Here is a 22,715-nt window from a genome sequence, read left to right on the forward strand (position 1 = left end):
GCAGCAACATCCTCACTGGCAGAAAGAAACCTATCATCTCACAGAAACTAATCTAGAAACCTTAAGGAACGAATATTATGTGTACGAATTACGGAAATTCTATAGCTCCCTTCGGTACAGTAGTAACAGCTCGAACGAAAGCGTACAGTCTTCTCCCACTGTCCATGTGTGTATGGAACGGGATGAAACCTTAATAACTGGTGTCCTCTGCCACTCAGTTTACAGTTAAGGTGATTTGTCGAGTCCAGATGTACACGTACAATCTTACATCCTCGTTGAAATATTTTCTTCGGTTTTCTGCGGCTTTTTTTGTTCCCTGAACGAAGAATGACACCATTTTTATGGTCAGGAGCGGTGGAAAAAAGTGCGGAATGGAATGTACGAAGCGAGTGCGACTGAGAAACGGATGCGTTGCCAAGGTGAGTGCCGACACACAAGGTGAGGGCCGACACACTGCGCACTTAGCCGCCAACACAGGCCTAGGAGTGCTAATTGCCTCTGTAAGGAGCTCTGAGCCGCCTTCGCCATTAATCATTATCATGGCGGTCTTCGGGGAAACCCAGTAGACAGCGAAATGCCGTAAAAAGACAAAGACAATCAGAATGAGAAAAAACTATCAGAAGTTAATTAAGTCGTTACGAACGGCAAACAAAAGGCACGTAAGCAACGCCTAAAGGTTCAAGAACAGCGCTTTGAACACACTCTCATCGTCATGATGGAAGAGTCGCAGGAGGCTGCAAATGCACCGAGGCTAGTGTTTGTTCTTACTGCTGTAAACCAACACAGTCTTACAGTGACCCTCCTACGGCGTGGGCGACTAGCTCTTGCTCCTGAAAATAAGCCTTATGCATGTTGGTCCCCTTAGTCCGTCGGCACTTTTTAACTGCACAGACAACTCCACTAACAATAGAAGGAAATTTTGTAGCGGTTGTGTGGTTTATTTAGCTCCAGAACATTACGTCCACGGCGCCGTCACTAGTTAGACAAGCCTATTTATCATGAAGTTCTATTTTATTGTGGAATAATAACTCGTCATAGAACTCGATTCAGGTTTCGCGCGCGCTGCCTGTCGCCATCTTTACCTTAACGTATAGTTTCTTCAAAAAGTTTTGTACATCACCTTCGTTTCTTCTGTCTCATGTCTTGCGCTTGTTTTGGAAAAAGAAGGAAAAAAAGAAGGAAAACACCTCATCACTTGGTAGATCGTCGGAATTGTTGTTCCTGTGAAGAGAATCGGAGGTAGCTGTGGTGAAGCTAAAGCCTCTGCGATGTCTTGAAATTAATAATCTGAACCACGACACTGCATTACTGAAATGGCTATATGAGGCCGTCAGTATGGTTTCTCTGATTATGAATACATCAAGTGTCGCACAGCTGTCGAAGTGAGACGTATTCATACTTGATATAGTAAAAGGTCACAATCGTGATTTCAGTGTGAAATGAGCGCTGAAAAAAGAGCTTCTTCATCAAGTATGAATACGTCCCATATAGCGCTGAAAAAAGAGCTTCTTCATGGGAACGTACAAGGGACCGCCAGCAAAGCAACTGTAATATATAATCTTTGAACTAACACCAACGACAATACGATATCCTCAGCCGCGTGGGATTCGCCGAGCGGTCTAGGGCGCTGCAGTCATGGACTGTGCGGTTGGTCCCGGCGGAGGTTCGAGTCCTCCCTCGGGCATGGGTGTGTGTGTTTGTCTTTAGGATAATTTAGGTTAAGTAGTGTATAAGTTAAGGGACTGATGACCTTAGTAGTTAAGTCCCATAATAGTTCACACACATTTGAACGATATCCGCGTTACGTAGGTTAACTCGGAGGCCTCATATTGTGGAGAATGCTCGACCAGATCCACGCGTCGTCGGTAAAACGAATGGCTTCCTCCTTTCTGTCGTGTATAATTTGTCTGTCCAAGAGCAGAGTGTACGATGGAATTCCACAATAAATAAAGTGTGAACGGAGTAAGTAAACTTACAACTTTACGACGGACAATAATTTAATAATTGTGAAATTAAAGCAGTGATAAGACTTCATTCCGCGAAACCAGAACCCCAGGTGAATAGTCAGGAGGGTTCAGTGTTGGATTGGTTCCTCGGACAAGTTGACGTTTACCACTCCCACATAATTCTGCAATGGGACTGGCACTTTTAACACAGCAGGGAGGGATTATCCAGTTCGTTCTTATGCCAGTCTTGATGTCAACTGTTTTTCCCGTTTCTGATTTCTTTTCATTGGCAGGGCATATACGATAGTGAATGAAATAACTAATTTCTTATTAAAGCAGTATTTCGCTAAATTTCATTATTCAGTTAGGCCAACCGTTGTGGCCGAGCGGTTCTAGGCGCTTCAGTCCGGAACCGCGCTGCTGCTACTGTCGCAGGTTCGAATCCTGCCTCGGGCATGGATGTGTGTGATGCCCTTAGCTTACTTAGCTTTAAGTAGTTCTAAGTCTAGTGACTGATGACCTCAAGTCCCATAATGCTTAGAGCCATTTGAACCATTATTCAGTTATAATTTGCTTGTCGCTGATGACAACAGTGTAATTAGTTCTTATGAAAACATTTTATTTGCACAAATACTCACGATTTACAACTGCAAACCATGTGGAAGTGTAGACTGAATGATGCTAAAATTTGGTTGTTTCCGGACTGAAATAACTTATTTGAAAATCCTCGTTTTCGTCTTTCAAGCAACATTTTATTGTTACCGATAACGTAATACTTCAAAAGTTATCGTGTTCGAAATTTTCGTCTTCGAGAATGTTCCAGTATTAAGGCGTAATTCTTTTCCAAATTCAATGCCATAGTAGATCTGATTTTTCTCTTTCTTTCATTAAAATAACCAGTTAGTTTGTTAATTATCCAGATAAGAAGAATTCATTTTCTCTGAAATTCTTAACTAACTTTGGGAATCCCTGTGCGTATTTAATCATCACTCTCACAAAATAATACCTCTTGTGGTTTTATAATTATTGGTTAAAGAAATTTAATTGTTTGCCTATTTTGTTTTGTCTCTTTTAATTTTCCTGTCTTTTACGTTAATGTCTAAAATGGAATTGCTTAATAGTTGACCCTTTCGTAATTTATGTAATAGGCGTGAACATAAATAAGTGTCGCTTAGGAAGCGTGATTCTGTAGCAGGCAAACACTCGATCACTTCTAAAACGTTTTATTCACGCAGTACGCAGCCAGTAACTGAAATGTTAGCCTTTATGCCAGCAAGCCTTGGTTAGACAAAATGTGATAGTTACTCTGTGTCAGTTAGATAGTGAGTCTCCAACATGTACAGTTATTTTATGGATTATTGTCGCTTGTGAAATTTTGAAACCTCTTCGAATGGATGCAGCTTACTGGAGTCTGTTAAAATATTGAGGCTTCTATAGTTTGCGTAGCTAATCATAGAACTAAACCGTGTGTGAAATGAAAACCAAAATCTTCAGTGTTGAGCATATCATTTGGTAAAATTTCAATACGAAGAATATCATGACAGAAACTAGATGAGACAGAGGTGTATGAACCAGGTCGGAAAGATACACACTCCGTTTCGTATCGTGCCCCGGCTAAAGAGTTGCAAGGGAGCCGCTGAAGTAAGACGCGCCCGTGGTTTGCGGTCCTGCAGGCCCGGCGTCTGGGGTTCGTTCCGCGGAGCGTGGGCCATCCGAGCCGGATTTGCTGCGCCCGCGCCCCCAGGCGGCAATTAACCCGCGGGCCGGCAGCTTTCGCGGCGCACTCCCCGCTGGACACACCTCGCCCGGTCACTGGTCGGGACGGACCGGACGCTACCCACCGCAGACTTTCGTTTTATTTGGCACGGCTCACACTGCTGACCGAAGCACAGTAATTAGCCGGTACCGGGCGATCAGATGCTATCACTGAAACGCAAGACTCGTTTTCGAGGCGAGTGGGGCTCAAACAACCGTTCGGTTATCCCAGCTCGGAATTTTGTGACCCATTCAACTCACTCCAGGCGAATGATGGCATGCTTGCTTGAAGAAGTGACAATTACGCCTTTCCCCAGACCTGCACGCCCGACATTGCCCCGAACTATTTGCCGTCAAAGGTACCCTGAATGTTAACCTTACTTTAATTTTTATGTTTTCTCTTTCCAGTTGCTTCATACAAACTTACAATGTGACGCATTGATTTCTGTTGGCGACTCGCAGAATTAAATGCTTTCAAAGTAGCAGAAAAATGCTTTTATGAAGTACGTTTGTTTTCAGACCCACATTAACACTAAGTGGCACCTGTAGTATTGCTTACTTCTTTCAGGTTTAAGCCGGCCGAAGTGGCCGAGCGGTTCTAGGCGCTACAGTCTGGCACCGCGCGATCGCTACGGTCGCAGGTTCGAATCCTGCCTCGGCCATGGATATGTGTAATGTCCTTAGGTTAGTTAGGTTTAAGTAGTTCTAAGTTCTAAGGGACTGATGACCTCAGAAGTTATGTCCCATAGTGCTCAGAGCCATTTTTTTCAGGTTTAAATGAGAACTGTTTCCACGAAGGTTTCCTTATAAACAGTGGGATGCGTACACCTCAATTATTATGTAGGTTGGTTGAGTATTGTAAGTACAAATGAAAGTGGTGAGGTGAGGACAATGAAACAAGCAAACAGTCCTATTAAATACAGGCCCAGAGACCCGCGGTTTCCCCTGTGTGATGTTTGACAACAAAGTACATGAGCACCTTATAAGAATGTCCCTGTATATCCAAACTGTGGATAGCAGTTGAGGACAAACACACGACAACAGCTATTCCACATGTCCACTAATCACGTGAAGGCAGGCTCTTCAACGATGTCCGCACACATTGAAAAATTCCATGTGTGTTCCCAATGCACTGAAAATCGTCCTCAATGCGCTCCTTGAGTTCATCGACATTATCAACAGGGCTGGAACACACCAACGTATTTAAATATCCCCATACAAAAGAAATCCAACGGGGGACCTGCGAGGCCACGATATTGGCGAGCTGCGGCCCTACACTTGTTGTAGAAAGGCTATGTAACAGTGCTTACGTATCCGGAATGACAATAAAATCAAACGAGGGCAGGTTATCACTTTCTAATTTATGCCTAACTTGCGGTGTTTCGAAATAGACTTAGATATTAACAGTTTTGCAACAATTGCCAGGACAGCACCTGTGCATACGTCGTATCGGCGATACCGTCTGTTTGCGGATCTACGTTTATTGGGATCATTTCCTTGTTTCAATGTCGTCTACTCGCGCTTTCGTTTCTACCTAGAATAGTCAAATACATCGTACAGATTGTCTTTCGTATTTTTGTCGAAAAGAGAACTTGCACTCCTTCGCGTTTCGAGTAGAGACAAACCGCAGAAAGCCGGTCGCGGTGGTCTCGCGGTTCTAGGCGCGCAGTCCGGAACCGTGCGACTGCTACGGTCGCAGGTTCGAATCCTGCCTCGGGCATGGATGTGTGTGGTGTCCTTAGGTTAGTTAGGTTTAAGTAGTTCTAAGTTCTAGGGGACTGATAACCACAGCAGTTGAGTCCCATAGTGCTCAGAGCCATTTTTTTAGAAACCGCAGAAAGCAACGAACATTTCCACCATCAACCCAGAGCATCCGCTATCAGTGAAGTATAAGACTTTAATCTTTGCCCCCTACTTCGTAAAAAAAGAAAAAAAAGAAAAACGTGAATGTTGTTGAAAGTGAAGGCAAAGTCTGTAGTCGATGCAGAGTGTCAGTGCTGTTACGCTACGTTTGCACTGCACTGTTTCAGAGACAGCTGTCCCACTCGTAGCAGTTCGGTATTTCAGGTTCAAAATCAGGGCAGGTTTCTTCCAATACCATGGGGTGTACAATGGTGAGCACTTTGCTGTATCGGTAATGTTCATAACCGTTTCCCGTAAAAGAAAAACATTTTTTTCAACTTAACGGCATACATTCTTGAAGTGTATAATGTTTCTAATTATGGAAGAGTATAGAAACCATGCTAGAGTATTACACTCCGTGTTTGCACTAACTTGCTCCCACCTTTTATCCGTTGTTCTTTTAGTGGGCGGCCGGCCGCGGTGGTCTCGCGGTTCTAGGCGCGCAGTCCGGAACCGTGCGACTGCTACGGTCGCAGGTTCGAATCCTGCCTCGGGCATGGCAGTGTGTGATGTCCTTAGGTTAGTTAGGTTTAAGTAGTTCTAAGTTCTAGGGGACTGATGACCACAGCAGTTGAGTCCCATAGTGCTCAGAGCCATTTGAACCATTTTTTTTTTTAGTGGGCGAGGTGGCACAGAGGTGACACACTGGAGTCGTATTCGTTCAGGTTTACCGTCCTTTCCTAACTCGCTAAAGGCAAATGCTGTGATGTTTACCATGGAAAGGACACGTCTGACTTCCATCCCCGCCCCTCGCCGGCCGGAGTGGCCGAGCGGTTCTAGGCGCTTCGGTCTGGATGTGTGTGATGTCCTTAGGTTAGTTAGGTTTAAGTAGTTCTAAGTTCTAGGAGACTGATGACCTCAGATGTTAAGTCCCATAGTGCTCAGAGCCATTTGAACCATTTGAACCCCGCCTCTCCTCAGTCCAAGCTTGTCCGCTGACCGTAATCGTAACGACGTCAGTGGGACGCACAACCTTGCTTTCTTCAGTTCTGCTACAGTGAAGTACTCAGCCAGCTGTATCGAAAGACTAATTAAAGAACTGAAGCCTGCGAAATACTCCTTCCGCTCTAGAAAGGTCACACATCCCGCCTTCGACTACCTCCACAGGTGCAGCCTCGGTGGTGGCTGCTTCTCCCGCTGTTCCGAACTGTCCTGTCCTGCTCTGGACAAACGGACGCGCGCGAAAAGCAGAGCGCCACACCGCTGGTGACGTTTTAATTGGCGTCAACTGAGCCCCGGTGGGGAGCGTTGGCGGGTCACCCGATAGCCTCTAGCCGGCACGACGACTTAATAGCTTACAGCTGGAGTCCTGGACTTCCCGTTGCACTTCTGGACGTCCTCTGCGTTTCGTTTCGCCGACCGGCAGGTTAACGAGCAAAGGATCACAATGGGCCACAGCTTTAAATTACTCTTTACCGCTAAGAGGATTAAACCTAAATTAAACGATACTATAAGCAATACAATCTTAAGCAAAACAGCTGTTTTGGGTGGCAAATAAATGTACCTGAAGTAACTGTAGTTATCTTTCTTAATCTTAAATTCTACTAAAATGTAAATGTCGTGTGACTATGGTCTCCCGTCGGGTAGGCCGTTCTCCAGGTGCAAGTCTTTCGATTTGACGTCACTTCAGCGACTTGCGCGTCGATGGGGATAACATCATGATGAGACTCTGAGCGGAGAAAATCTCGACCCAGCCGGGAATCGAACCCGGGCCCTTAGGATTGACAATCTGTCGCGCTGACCACTTTTTTTCATTTTTTTCGGCATTGATCGTTGTATTTGGTCTGGGCGGACGTCACAAGACATCCGTTCAAGTTGATCGTCGATCAACTACTGACAATACACCAAAGCGACAAAGAAACTGGTGTAGGGATACGTATTCAAATACAGAGATATGTAAACAGGCAGAATACGGCGCTGCGGTCGGCAACGCCTATATAAGACAACAAGTGTCTGGCGCAGTTGTTGGAAAAATTACTGCTGCTACAATAGCAGGTTATCAAGATTGAAGTGAGTTTGAACGTGGTGCTATAGTCAGCGCACGAGCGATGGGACACAGCATGTCGCGATGAAGTGGGGATTTTCCCGTACGACCATTTCACGAGTGTACCGTGAATATCAGGAATCCGGTAAAACATCAATTCTCCGACATCGCAGAGGCCGGAAAAAGATCGTGCAAGGACGTGACAGGAGTGCAACCCTTCCGCAAACTGCTACAGATTTCATTGCTGGCTTCTGAGTTTAAACACTTCCGCTGGCCACCGTACTCCGCAGACATGAATACGACGTGCTGTTCAGAAGAGATCTCCACCGCGTCGTACTCTTACGGATTTATGGGCAGCCCTGCAGGATTCATGGTGTGAGTTCCCTCCAGCACTATTTCAGACATTAGTCGAGTCCATGCCACGCCGTGTGGCGACCCTTCCGAGTCCCCGCAGGCCCCTACGCTATATTACGCCGGTGCACCAGTTTCTTTGGCTCTTCCGTGTATTTTAAGTTAACATTGACACGTGTAGTACTAAAACGTAATGGAGCACGTTCTATAAACAGATAAATAAATAACATGCAAAGTCTTTTAACAAAATGTAGTTATGTCTCTGTCTTCATCCAAACACCTTTTAATCTCAGTAGAGGCATCATCTATGGGGGATTATGTATTTCCTCTGGAAATAAGTAAAATTTTGTGAATTTGGATTTTGTGGACACAGGATTATTACCACTGTTTACATTATGACTGTGTGTACTGTATCTTATTTATAGATCACATTCGTTTTTTGTGGCTGTATTCATTTCAACCACAGATCTACACTACATGGTATGTGTTCTGCGAAGTACAGGTGTACTGAGATAACACTTCTATAGGAATATTAGACTTGCATTGTAACTTTGGAAAAAAACAGACAGATATAAAATGACATGTGCTAGCAATGAATATCCACTGAAGATCTCAGAGGTATAGCGATACGTGCTGGAGACAAAGACTATCAAACAACTGTGTTCCGTTAGAAGCGGACTCTATTAATCCCCTTGAAAATCCAGGCAAACAAGAGCACTAGTGCTCACAGAGTTGAACAACGTTCTCTTCGAAAAGTACCGCAATATCCCTACTTGCGAGGTACAGTGACAGATGGCAGCAGGAAATTGAAAATCGCTAATAGATTACTCGAGAGAAATGAATTCTCAGAAATATTAGAACAGGCATAAAAACTGATCTGGCTTTGACTTTTCCGTGAAGAGTACCACAGTGTGAAGCCGAAACGTGGAGGAAAACGAACTGTGTTTACTAATATGTGGTGATACTAAGAGACAGGAATATCACAGAAGGACGAAATAAACAACGGAAAATACTGACTCGAATGAAATGGAAACCTGAGCTGCGAAAAATATTAATAATTAGCACACACACACGCATTAGAGACACAATAAAAAAATTAGGTTTGAAAATGACCGTTTTAGAAGGTACGTTTAAGGAAACAATAGTAGGGATTGACATTTATTGAAGAACATTTTCAGCAGATGAAGAACAACCGGTACAGACTGGCTGAGGTCAGAGCATGCTGGAAGATGGTTCCTGCAAACCAAACAGCACGTCGCGAAATGAATAAAAAATTTCAGTTATTTGTTCTACCCAAGTTCCTGTGGTTGTAGTTTAGAGGTTGGTTGGTTGGTTTGGGGAAGGAGACCAGACAGCGAGGTCATCGGTCTCATCGGATTAGGGAAGGATGGTGAAGGAAGTCGGCCGTGCCCTTTCAAAGGAACCATCCCGGCATTTGCCTGGAGCGATTTAGGGAAATCACGGAAAACCTAAATCAGGATGGCCGGACGGGGGATTGAACCGTCGTCCTCCCGAATGCGAGTCCGGTGTCTAACCACTGCGCCACCTCGCTCGGTGTAGTTTAGAGAACTGTCAGGATTTCTGCGAGCAATTTCGCTAGCGTGGCGAGATCATATTAGAACATGGTTGTCTTCTTACAAGCGGAGAAGAGAATGCAAGTGAATCAACTTCTGATTGCTAGACTGTGAGGCAGTATTCATCTTTGGACCGCAAACTTTTGCGTAATGTCCTAGTGAGCGGTGGCGCTTGACAGTGTTAAGTCTGATCAATCCATCAAATGAAAGGTTAAGGATGGAGAACCCGTGGTCCTCTCCATAAACGTAGGCTCTAGGCCAAACCTGACTTTCATCCTCCCTTTAACAACAGGTGACAGCAGACGCAACAGCTTCTCTCACAACCAGTGGTCACAATCACACAAGCTAAAGGGCTACTCGTTTGACATATTATCCACGGGTCTAACGAAAGAAATGGATTACCAGCTCTACTTACATCTAACCGAGAGAACAATGCTATCGTGGAAATATAATGTAACTTTCTGACGACAAGTTTATAGTGGCCTGATGCAAGGAAATCGAGATAACGCGCCTCGTAACTTATCGATTGGGTTCAGCGACAGAGAACTAGTTTGTACACGGCGAGGCGTCTTGGCCGCTAAAATACTCGTGCTACACGACAATACCGAGAGAAAGGCGTATAAGGAACACAATAGAGGCCGGTGTTCGATGCAGCACCGTTTCCTGGCGAGAACAAACGAGTCCTGCTTATTCAGAGAAGATCACGTATCTTTCCCTCGCCGTGCTGCTTCCATACAGCGGCATCAGTTTTCTTTTTCTCCTGTGCGCGAAAAATAAATGTCCCTCTTTCACCTGACCGTGAAAAAAATAAAAAACTTTTAAAATCAGGGGGGAGGATGACTGAGGATAAGTTATTAGCAAATTATCACAGCTGTCGAATAACGGTGATGGGAATCAGTTGTACGATTCGATCCAACGTGCAACTGAAAGTCTTAAGATGGAAGCGGATGCCGTTTCTCTTTATTTGCTTTTAAACCAGGACTCGATAGACAGACATTGATGGAAAAATATTATTTTTACCCTCGCAGGCGCTCGTTACTTTGTTATATTGGCGTTGGAAACTTGCCGCCCTGCTGTAAATATATGGCTGTAATCATAAAGTGTTCAGCCAACTTGGAAGAGAACGTAACTTCATTTAGTGGAGTCGGGTTCCTACTTAGCAATTTATCGTGGGTTTTTTCTGTGTTTATAGCCGCAGGCACGACTGCGGCATTGCGTGGAAAACTACTGGTGTACAGGAAAAGAAACTAAGAAAAAAGTTGCTTGTTCTACAAAGTGGGCTGAGACTATACACATCCGTGCCAAAGAGAGACTTGTCACTATCTGGTTAAATGGACAGGTGCTCGATCACTGCGACTGAACCAGATGCTGCCTACCGAGGTGATCATTGTAAATTAGGTTTCACGACAGAATTTCACTCCTGTGGTGTTAAGCTCACGCAACACGTCGCACCTGACAGCAAAATATTGTTGAAAACTTAAAAACTCGTAAGGTTGACCATCATAACGAGTATCCTAAGGTTGTGATTCGAAATTCAGTCCACCTACGCGGAATTCCTCCCTGATGTCAGTTGCTGTCTTTTAATGCGTTTTGCGTAGAAAGCTACAACAGTACATATACAAACTAATTGAAGGTACAGACTGAATACAAAGAAATAATGCACGTCACGGTATGTACGGTATGTCAGTATGCTAACCGAGCTCCAGTGGGAGGCAAAGCATTTGTCATGCGTCCTATTGTCAAAATTACGAGAGCTTACAGTCCAACAAGAGTCGTCAAGGCATTACTTCCACCAGCTCCCAAATCGCACAGTGACCACGACGTTAAAATTAGGGTACTACGGACTTATACACAGTCTCCCGACAATCTTTCTGCATTATTTTTCAAGGTGAATTTTATTGGCGCGTCTGTAATTGATGTAAGTACTTGTTTTGGAAACAGAAATTCCACGAGTAATTGTTTTGATCTTCTTTTCTAAGATGCTCTACTAGTCTCGATTTCGTTGTCCCGTCTTTAAGCAATCATTCCGCCCCAACAAAGCCAAGCGGTGAGGCAATCATATGCAATTACAGTTCGTCTGAAACCAGTAGTGACGCAAATTCCCAGCCTGGCGGCTTGGTTGATGGAGGCCATGATTGTTTGAAAAGGGAAGTACGATCCCGAAACTGGTAGCAACAACAAATGATGAGTAAAGAAAATAAAAACAGTGTAGCTATGGAACGTCTATTTCCAAAACAAAACAGAAATGGTTCTATTCTGCATACAGTGGCTCGTACAGATGTCTGTGTGCCACATCGTTAAAACTTGCGTTCATATTGTTTACATCAGACGTAAATCGACAACGAATCAAATGTTCTACGATTTCACCTACATTCTGCAAACAACCTTATGGTGTGTACTTCATGTACCACTGCCACTTCTCTTTCCAGGTTAGAGTCACGAGTGTTACGGAGGAAGTGTTCTAATGAGCTCAAATCTCGTTCATTTTACCTTCATGCTCTTTCACATATCTAAGAGCAAGCAGCTAGTTGACTCTGCAAGCTCTCGTAATTTTATCAGTAAAATCACACTGTGGTGCCAAATTCCTCTCTTGTAGTGTGACTGCTTACGTTGGATCACCATACCAACGCCAGATCCGCGCAGCTCTTCTTCGGGTCTGCCACAATTCCCCTACCAATTCTACATTCGTAAGGATCTCGGACTGAGGAGCAATACTCAAGTATGCTTCGAACAGGGGTTTTGTGATCTACAAGTGGACTACACTTACTGAGGATTTTTCCATCGAATGTCAGTCAGGCAACTGCGTTTTCTACAGTTAGTTCCACCTTAAATGGCTCCGTACGCCTAGCTCCACGTATTTAATGGATACGAGTGCTTCCAGTGGCTGTACGGCAATCGTGTATTCGTACGATAAAGGATCCTTGCGTTTTTTTAAAGTTATATACAATATATTTGTTTATGTTCATGACAACTGTGAATCCTTGCACTGAATGTCGATCATCTTCGGATCTCCCCTCATTTCAATAGACTTACGCTTCCCTGGAGTTCCCATTTTCTCATCCACGATCAGCATCATGGAGATTCCGACGGTAATTACTAGGTCACATAGGCTGAGCAAAACACAGCTGGCTAGCTAAAGGTTTCACGCATCTTAATATAAGCAACACAACGTACCAGGTGGTTATAATTAAAGTGCAGCAAGTCACCGAGGTCCAGTGTGGGTCTTAATTATCGAATTGCAGATATTCTAATGTGTTGATTCAGAACCGATTAATACTGGAACAAAATTAGTCTCGCTTTTGGGCAGCAGGTGCAAATATGACGTTGTACAGTATGTCGTCGACGTCTCCAGAGTGAAACTGCAGGTTTTTTTAAATATAGTTATGGGACTTAACTGCTAACGTCATCGGTCCCTAAGCTTATACGCTACTTAACCTAAATTATCCTAAGGACAAACACACACACCCATGCCCGAGGCAGGACTCGAACCTCCGCCGGGACCAGCCGCACAGTGAAACCGCAGTTAATAATAAAGTTAACAGTGTGCCTTCCCCACTTGTTCGTCCTTTTCTGCCCACGTCCCCTTCCTAATCCATTACATACGGAAATGTTTCTATGCGTCTTTCTTGCGTTCGCAGCGCCAGATTTCCAACTAGTGGAACTAATTTTTTTTACAGCGTAAATCGGTTCCGCATTAACACATTCGAATGTCTACCATGTTTCACTCCCCTGTGAGGAGCTGCACTTAGTTATAACCACCTGGTACATCTGCCGCGTGTGCAGACGATGTTAGCTGGTTTGCCTATCTTAAGATGCATGAAGCATTTTCCGTGCCAGCTGAATTTTGCCCACACCGTGTCTGTTCGTCTGGACACAGGCGGAAGACCATCAAAATACTGTGCCATCATTTTTCGGGGGTGCATCCAGGATATTATCAACTCTTGTATCGGTATTTCGGCTGACAGCCTTTCAGTCACTCTCAAGGACAGTCGCTTGTAAGATTTTTAAGGCACTTTACTTCGCGGAGTAAAAGCGCGCGCTGCAAAGATACCGCATCAAAATACTGTCTTTAATCCACCTGCATGTCGCCTCATGATCCACAGGCTGGGTACTAGTTATCGAATAAATTAAATGTGTCATAAGGTGGGCAGTGAACAGTAGCAATTTAACAGAGCAGCAGAACGATGTATCCTGTCGCACACTATGGACACCAAAGTAGAGGTAACCTCTGCGTCGGACGTACCTGCAGCCCGTGGGCAGCGGGGTTACAACCAGCCAGCTGTGGTGAGTGTTGGCAGACGCCGCAACCACTGCTAACGGAAGAGAGAGGAGACTGGGGAGAGGAGACTGGGGAGAGAGAGAGAGAGAGAGAGAGAGAGAGAGAGAGAGAGATGGCGGCGGCAGATACGCGCCTCGCACGCAGCCGGAAGGCCGCGGGCTTCGGGTACCGGTTCTGCTCTGTTCTCTTCTCTGCTGCGCCTTCGTGTTGTGCCGCCTCTCGGGCGCCGTGTTTTATTGAATTCCCCCTTACTGCCCCGCCAAAGTCTCGCTGTCGCAACCGTTATGCACGTGTCGGTGACGTAACGCGGCGAATGTGGAACAGCGTCCGGCCTGCGATCGTCTTCGCCGAACGACCTGTTTTTCCTAAACGGAATGCGCTCCATCACTCGCGTTGCAACATGGTGTCATTTCTCTGCCAGAGTTTGGGGGCCTTTTCTCAGTCACAATTGTGCTTAGCAAGAAACTCCACGCTGGGATAGGCAGGGCACGCCGTATCTTACTCGTGTGACGGTAAAGCTCAGTGATGCTGGTTTCCCCGAATCACACACACACGAATGTCGCGAACGAAATCACTAATACCGCCGCCCTTGTCCTCAGAAAAATATCAGCCAACTCTCAGTCTCCAATGACCTTGGTGTCCAAAGGTCTTCAGAGGATAAACGGAAAAAAAACAAATTCCATGTTACTACTACCAGAGTTTAAGTGCATAGGCTTCCACGCTCAGTGTTCTGGGTGTTAGCCAGCATAATCCTGAAACATTTAGTTATGAAGCGATGTTTCGACCGTCTTTGCAGTGGACTTCCTCAAAACGCCGGAACTGACCACTAAAAAAAAAAGACTACTAAAAAAACCTCATTTTACGATGCATTCTTTTGCTGTTTGCCGGCCGCGGTGGTCTAGCGATTCTAGGCGCGCAGTCCGGAACCGCGCGACTGCTACGGTCGCAGGTTCGAATCCTGCCTCGGGCATGAATGTGTGTGATGTCCTTAGGTTAGTTAGGTTTAACTAGTTCTAAGTTCTAGGGGACTAATGACCTCAGCAGTTGAGTCCCATAGTGCTCAGAGCCATTTGAACCATTTTTTGCTGTTTCAGAATGACGCGGCTTAATACCGAACAGGATCTTATTTAACATACCACACTCTCCTCACAAAGCAGACATTCTTCCTCGAAAATTCTTACAACGTCCATGACTTTCTGTTAAAATAAATAATGCTCGCCTCTCTCTTTCACTCTATGCGTGATTGCATGCGGGTGTTCTTCAAACATAATATAAAATCGCACATATAAAAAGAATTTAGATACATTTCCACTAAAAATGCATCGTACGTTGGAAAGCAGCAGGTAGTGTCGAGTTGCAGTCGTATATCACACATGATGATGAAGTTTTATACAAACAATGTTTCCAAAATTATACTACATCAAGAGGCAAGTTTATAGAGAGAAAAGTTTGACAAAACTTCAGAGTGTTGACTGAAATCTGTTGAGATCAGTGACAGCATTACAGCTGAGATCAGTGACATTATTACGGAATTTTTAAAGTGAGGACGTGTTTCGGCAGTATCCTGCCATCATCAGGAGCTTTACATTTACATGTTCATTAATTTTTAATTAGGAATTCTTTTGAGATGTGATGATGTCTACTTTCTGGGGATGCCATTGAGGTTTTGTACCGAAATGTATTTTTCCTGAATATATACACTCCTGGAGATTGAAATAAGAACACCGTGAATTCATTGTCCCAGGAAGGGGAAACTTTATTGACACATTCCTGGGGTCAGATACATCACATGATCACACTGACAGAACCACAGGCACATAGACACAGGCAACAGAGCATGCACAATGTCGGCACTAGTACAGTGTATATCCACCTTTCGCAGCAATGCAGGCTGCTATTCTCCCATGGAGACGATCGTAGAGATGCTGGATGTAGTCCTGTGGAACGGCTTGCCATGCCATTTCCACCTGGCGCCTCAGTTGGACCAGCGTTCGTGCTGGACGTGCAGACCGCGTGAGACGACGCTTCATCCAGTCCCAAACATGCTCAATGGGGGACAGATCCGGAGATCTTGCTGGCCAGGGTAGTTGACTTACACCTTCTACAGCACGTTGGGTGGCACGGGATACATGCGGACGTGCATTGTCCTGTTGGAACAGCAAGTTCCCTTGCCGGTCTAGGAATGGTAGAACGATAGGTTCGATGACGGTTTGGATGTACCGTGCACTATTCAGTGTCCCCTCGACGATCACCAGTGGTGTACGGCCAGTGTAGGAGATCGCTCCCCACACCATGATGCCAGGTGTTGGCCCTGTGTGCCTCGGTCGTATGCAGTCCTGATTGTGGCGCTCACCTGCACGGCGCCAAACACGCATACGACCATCATTGGCACCAAGGCAGAAGCGACTCTCATCGCTGAAGACGACACGTCTCCATTCGTCCCTCCATTCACGCCTGTCGCGACACCACTTGAGGCGGGCTGCACGATGTTGGGGCGTGAGCGGAAGACGGCCTAACGGTGTGCGGGACCGTAGCCCAGCTTCATGGAGACGGTTGCGAATGGTCCTCGCCGATACCCCAGGAGCAACAGTGTCCCTAATTTGCTGGGAAGTGGCGGTGCGGTCCCCTACGGCACTGCGTAGGATCCTACGGTCTTGGCGTGCATCCGTGCGTCGCTGCGGTCCGGTCCCAGGTCGACGGGCACGTGCACCTTCCGCCGACCACTGGCGACAACATCGATGTACTGTGGAGATCTCACGCCCCACGTGTTGAGCAATTCGGCGGTACGTCCACCCGGCCTCCCGCATGCCCACTATACGCCCTCGCTCAAAGTCCGTCAACTGCACATACGGTTCACGTCCACGCTGTCGCGGCATGCTACCAGTGTTAAAGACTGCGATGGAGCTCCGTATGCCACGGCAAACTGGCTGACACTGACGGCGGCGGTGCACAAATGCTGCGCAGCTAGCGCCATTCGACGGCCAACACCGCGGTTCCTGGTGTGTCCGCTGTGCCGTGCGTGTGATCATTGCTTGTACAGCCCTCTCGCAGTGTCCGGAGCAAGTATGGTGGGTCTGACACACCGGTGTCAATGTGTTCTTTTTTCCATTTCCAGGAGTGTATTTATATTCTAAGATGGTATCTGTTCTTTCGGACATGTCCGAAAGAACAGATACTATCGGTGACCAGGCAGCTCGTTAGAATGAAATTACAATGAAATGAACACCCTTAGCTGCTTACAGGCGTTGACATACGTCAACGGGGACAGATGAAAATGTGTGCCCCGACCGGGACTCGAACCCAGGATCTCCTGCTTGCATGGCAGACGCTCTATCCATCTGAGCCACCGAGGACACAGAGGATAGCGCGACTGCATGTGTACGAATGTAGAGCGGGACAATACGTTGAGAATGTGGGTTTCGCGGGAGGCGTGCCAGAGATAAATCCCTGCAGTCGCGCTATCCTGTGTATCCTCGGTGGCTCAGATGGATGGAGTGTCTGCCATGTAAGCAGGAGATCCCGGGTTCGAGTCCCGGTCGGGGCACACATTTTCATCTGTCCCCGTTGACGTATGTCAACGCCTGTAAGCAGCTAAGGGTGTTCACTTCAGTGTAATGAATATACATTTGTCTGACAACAGAGCAGGGGATTAAGCACGGGACCATCACTCAACATGTCCGGAAACAGCAAGGGGGGGGGGGGGGCATTGGGGAGGAGTGGGGTGTAAAGTTCCTCACCATAAAATATGAAATATTACCCCAATGGCCTGGATTACATTACATATTGTCTCAAGTAGTGGCGCCATTCATTCCTCAGGTACAAATGTATAACATCGGTGACCTCGTAGGTCATACGAATATTCCAGACTAGGGTATGTGTCGGTGCCAGATTTCACTATCTCCCTTCTCTCTCTCGACGTCGTCTGAGACACGAACGTAATACAATGAAGATTATTACCTGTACTTTACATCTATACTTAAGGGGGGCATGACGTCAAACGGGCCGACTTGGAGCAGGAGAGGCACCACAGGACATTTTAATTTCCACTGTCTATACTTTTACAAATAAATTCATAAAACTTTGTCAGCAAGACCAGGAAGGATTCAGGATTCAAACTCATAGCAGTGGAAGTTCGAAAACATGACGAAATGATTTTTTTACATGTTAAATTTCATCATTTTTTTCACTTACTAATGGCAGTATTTGTTGCTATAGGTACACCTTTCTTCATAAGTAAGAGAGATTCTTTTATGAATTTTGCACAGCATACAAACCATACTTAAAGGTGCATGAAACTCTAGAGTTTTCCAAATCTATTAAAAACTGTGGTAAAATTTGAGGTAATTAAGTATAAAATTTGCGTTTTTTCTGAACATGAAGTTTAAAATATAACAGTTCATTCGTTTTTTCATAAATTAAATAAATTCTAGAGTTTCATACACCTGTGAGTATGGTACGCACGCTGTGCAAAATTCATCGAAGAATCTCTCTAACTTATGAAGAAAAGTGTACCTATAGCAACAAATGCAGCCATTAGTAAGTGAAGAAATTACGAAATTTCACACGTAAAAATATTTATTTTGTTATGTTTTCGAAATGCAGTGAGTGTGAATCCTGAATCTTTCCTGCTGATGCTGAAGTTTTACGAATTTATTTGTAAAAGTATAGACACTGGGAATTAAAATGTCCTGTGATGCCTCTCCTGCTCCAAGTCGACCCCTTTGACGTCCTATCCCCCTTAAGGCAACTATCAGATTTAGCAACGGAAAGGCCCTACTGCGTACTATGAATGACAGCTATCCAATTTGGCGACTGAACCCACCCTCTAGAGTCTCCCAGGCAGGTGTTCAGCGACTCGGAGAACCAGCAACAGATACCTAGTGAGCTCCGCGTTGTGTGGCTATATCCTGTACGTCCAGAAGCGTTTGAACAGAACACCGAACTGCGGCAGAGAGTCTAGAGCGAGGCCTCTGGCTGCGTGTTGCGCCCGCGTGTGTCTCCAGCTATTCCAGCGGGAACGAGCCGGCAGCGTGGCTGGGCAGCCGCCTTTGCGTGAGCCACGGTCACGCATTGGCGGCCATAATTGCGCCGGCGGCTCCTGGGAACAGCGAGCCACAGCTGCCTGCAGGTGGTCACTCTCCACGCTCTGTCTGCCACGCCGGCACTCGGCCACCGCGCTCCCTGCCCAGTTAACGCGAGTCGCGAACCAGGCTTCGGGGCTACCTGCAATCCCACTGACGCTCAAAATACCCCCAGAAAACTGATCTGTGTATAAATCGTCTTTCGTGCCCACTTGTTCTTGCAAAGCGCCTTTTCGCAGGTGGCTGTGGAGATACACATATGTAGCGTAGCCCTAGATTAGGTCGTAAGGTTATAGTTTGATTGTGGGTTGGTTCAAAATGGCTCTGAGCACTATGGGACTTAACATCTGAGGTCATCAGTCCCTGATTGTGGGTTGGACCATTCAACGTACTTAAAAGCAAAAATCTACCTGAAGCGTCAGAGAACCAGGCTTCGGGGCTACCTGCAATCCCACTTACGCTGAAAATACCCCCAGAAAACTGATTTGTGTATAAATCGTCTTTCGTGCTCACTTGTTCTTGCAAAGCGCCTTTTCGAATGTGGCTGTGGAGATACACATATGTAGCGTAGCCCTAGATTAGGTCGTAAGGTTATAGGAAATGTCACAGGTTCCATTTCTGAAAAGTTCCACTCCGCACAACTGTCACAGACTCTTCATCAGTAACAGCGTGAGTCGCAGCACGAAGCAAAATACTTAAAAAACTCAAAGGCAAAACTTCGGGAGCAAGCCGACGTGAGCTTCGGACGTCGACTTTATTCTTGTATTGCTGGGCAGGAGAATATGGTTCCCCCGTGTGGTACCAACCTTGCCACTCCAAACAGGTTGGCTCTGCTCTCCACCCAACTTGCCGCCGGGTGACAGGATGCTTGATAGCAACACCAATCGAGTGCAATAGCATCAGGCGATACTATCAGCCAGATTCGAAAGAAACAAAATCAACACTGTTGCTACACTCGCACTTCACGTTCGCGATCTTGTTACTCAAATTCTTCGCAGCGGGAAAAGCTTTATCTTAGGTACCGCTCCCCTAGTGAACTCATGGGCATAAGAGACTTCACCGCTGGGACAACACAACCTAGCGTGGTGAGATACCGCCAAAAGAGGAGCTATCCCCCAGAAACAGCCAACCTTGGCCGACATGGAGGTCACTTAACAGTCTTCGTGTTGGCCGCAGTAAAACGGCCACCTTAATATAGGGACTGCCATAACCGAGATGCAGCCTGTTGTGTTACTAGAGGAGGCCGAAATCCACGCGTTTTAGCTCACGCAGGCTGGCGTCAGGATGGAAGAACTATACTGACGTGAGGTCTGGAACATGATAAGGCATTAGAATTCAGAAAGCGGACGTAATTAGTTTGATACTTAACTTTAATACATTAATGATGAACGTCGCTCTTGACGGTACACGATTCACAATATTATCTGTTCAGAATTCATTCTAATTACTGAATATGGGGCCTTGCTATGTCGTAGCAAATGACTTAGCTGAAGGCTATGCTAAATTATCGTCTCTGCAAATGAGACCGTATGTAGGCAGTGAACCATCGCTAGCAATGTCGGCTGTACAACTGGGGCGAGTGCTCGGGAGTCTCTCTAGACTAGACCTGCCGTGTGGCGGCGCTCGGTCTGCAATCACTGATAGTGGCGACAAGCGGGTCCGACGTATACTAACGGACCGCGGCCGATTTAAAGGCTAATCAGAAGACGAGCCATTTCTCTCACTGCCCTGTCTACACCATGTTGACGCGAGAGGGTCTGGCATCAGCGAGTCCAACTACAGTGCACCTTGTCGAGGTGCAGCACTTCATCTAAATGGTTGTCATCGACACACTAACACCCAAACCTCCAGATGCCAGACACTCAGATCGGTACTAAACGTTATATGTCGGTAGAGAATCAACCAAAACACCGATTTATTTGGTGCTGAGTGATGTGCTCCTGTAGAACACGAGTAAACGGTGATTAGGAGTAACACCACATATACGGAGCATAGGAAAAGTGTATCTAAGAGCTGTTAATGTGAAGATCCGAGTTCGAACCTCACAGATGATTTTTTTTTTATTATTTTTTTACGCGTGAAACTGGTATGTGGGGACCACATTTTCCTCACATGTGAAAGAACTTTTGGGAGTTTGTAGCAATGGCCTTCTGGCAGTCTGCTTTCGCTTGGTTAACTGAAAGTAGCGGACCTATAGAGTACATTTGTAAAGATAACACCACACCTATATGTAGTTATAGGTTTGCTACTTTCAGCTAACCAAGCGAAAGCAGAACATTGCTACAAACTCCGAAAGTCCTTTTACACGTCAGGAAAGTGTTCTCCTACATAACAGTTTCACGTGTAAAAGAAAAAGTTGTCATCGGTGAGGTTCGAACTCTGCACTTTCGGTAGACGATCTGGCGCTGTACCAACTCACCTACCAGATACCTTCACACGAATGGCTCACAGATAACGCTTTCCTACACGCCTAATGTTACCTTTATTTACCGTTTACGTATGTTCTACCGGACGACAGCACACAGCACGAACTAGATCGGTGTTTTGGTTGGTACTCTACCGACAAACAAAGTTTGCTACCGATCTGAGTGTGTGATATCTGGAGTTTGTGTGTAAGAAGTAGCAATTGGTGCAGAGCAAACACGCGGCACCTGTTGGGACACGGGAGGTGGTGAAGGGCAGGGTAGAAAGGTGATACTCGGGCGGTGCAGTTAGGCCCATAATAGCGGCGCGCTTCCGGGGCCCGCGGCGATAGGGCAGGCGTGCCGCAGAGCAGGTGGTTGTAGGCCGGGCGGCGAAACCAGTCCAGCTGCAGCGGCGGCGCGCCCCAGGCAAGGACGCGGAGCTCCTCCACAGCTGGCCGTGCCAGGAGCCGCCGCCCGCCTCCCACGCCAGACACCCCACCCCACTGCTTCCCAAACAGTCGCAGTGTTCGCTACTCTGGACTGCGGTCGATAACCCACCCGCGACACTCGTCACCGGCCGAGAAACCTGCTGCACTTACGATTACCTCCGAATCTAATCGTGAATTTTACATGGTGCGGTAGAGGGGGGCCTAACGACACCGACAGTTTACTATTTTAGCGCGTCCTGTAATTACGTATTCGTCACGAACGAGCACTTCCTCATACGATAAAATGTGGTGCTTTAACTCCGCTGAAACGATAATCGGTGGAGCGGGACAAAAATACGCAAAAAGAAGAGACGCCATAAAAAAAGGTGTTGCGGTGCTACTAGATGAATCAGTATCTCTGCTAAATACGTCAGCTGTGCAAAGAGTGATGCTTGCTAACTGAGTGGGTGTCAAACTGCAAATCGAGAGAGGTTCTATTCCCATTTAATTGTAAGGTTTGCCGATGACATTGTAATTCTGTCAAGGACAGTAAAGGCCTTGGAAGGGCAGTTGAACGGAATGGACAGTGTCTTGAAAGGAGGATATAAGATGAAATGGCTCTGAGCACTATGCGACTTAACTTCTGAGGTCATCAGTCGCCTAGAACTTAGAACTACTTAAACCTAACTAACCTAAGGACATCACACACATCCATGCCCGAGGCAGGATTCGAACCTGCGACCGTAGCGGTCGCGCAGTTCCAGACTGTAACTCCTAGAACCGCTCGACCACCCTGGCCGCCTCAGAAAGGATAATATCTTCTATCGTACACCATTTAACTTGTAAAATGTTTAAAATGTATGCAAGCGTAGTTTTTTTGCAACTTCAGTTGTCTCAACCACACTTTCTATTGGATGAAAATTGCCTTTCGCATTTCGACGTTACATCACATTTAACGTCTAGAAAGAAGGATATACACGATATCATAAACAGGTATCGGTAATGGTTGC

The 22,715-nt window shown here is 46.1% G+C and overlaps 1 protein-coding gene and 1 non-coding gene across 2 annotated transcripts in view; both read right to left on the reverse strand.

Annotated features, from left to right (window-relative positions):
* LOC126198604 (steroid receptor seven-up, isoforms B/C) overlaps positions 1-22,715 on the reverse strand; it is a 561,753-nt gene that overhangs the window by 376,982 nt on the left and 162,056 nt on the right. The window lies entirely within an intron of this gene.
* Trnaa-ugc (transfer RNA alanine (anticodon UGC)) lies at positions 17,071-17,144 on the reverse strand. The gene has a single exon. It is a non-coding gene; the product is annotated as a tRNA-Ala (tRNA).

The sequence above is a fragment of the Schistocerca nitens genome, chromosome 8, assembly GCF_023898315.1.
Source record: "Schistocerca nitens isolate TAMUIC-IGC-003100 chromosome 8, iqSchNite1.1, whole genome shotgun sequence".
In the NCBI taxonomy this organism is placed as follows: domain Eukaryota; kingdom Metazoa; phylum Arthropoda; class Insecta; order Orthoptera; family Acrididae; genus Schistocerca; species Schistocerca nitens.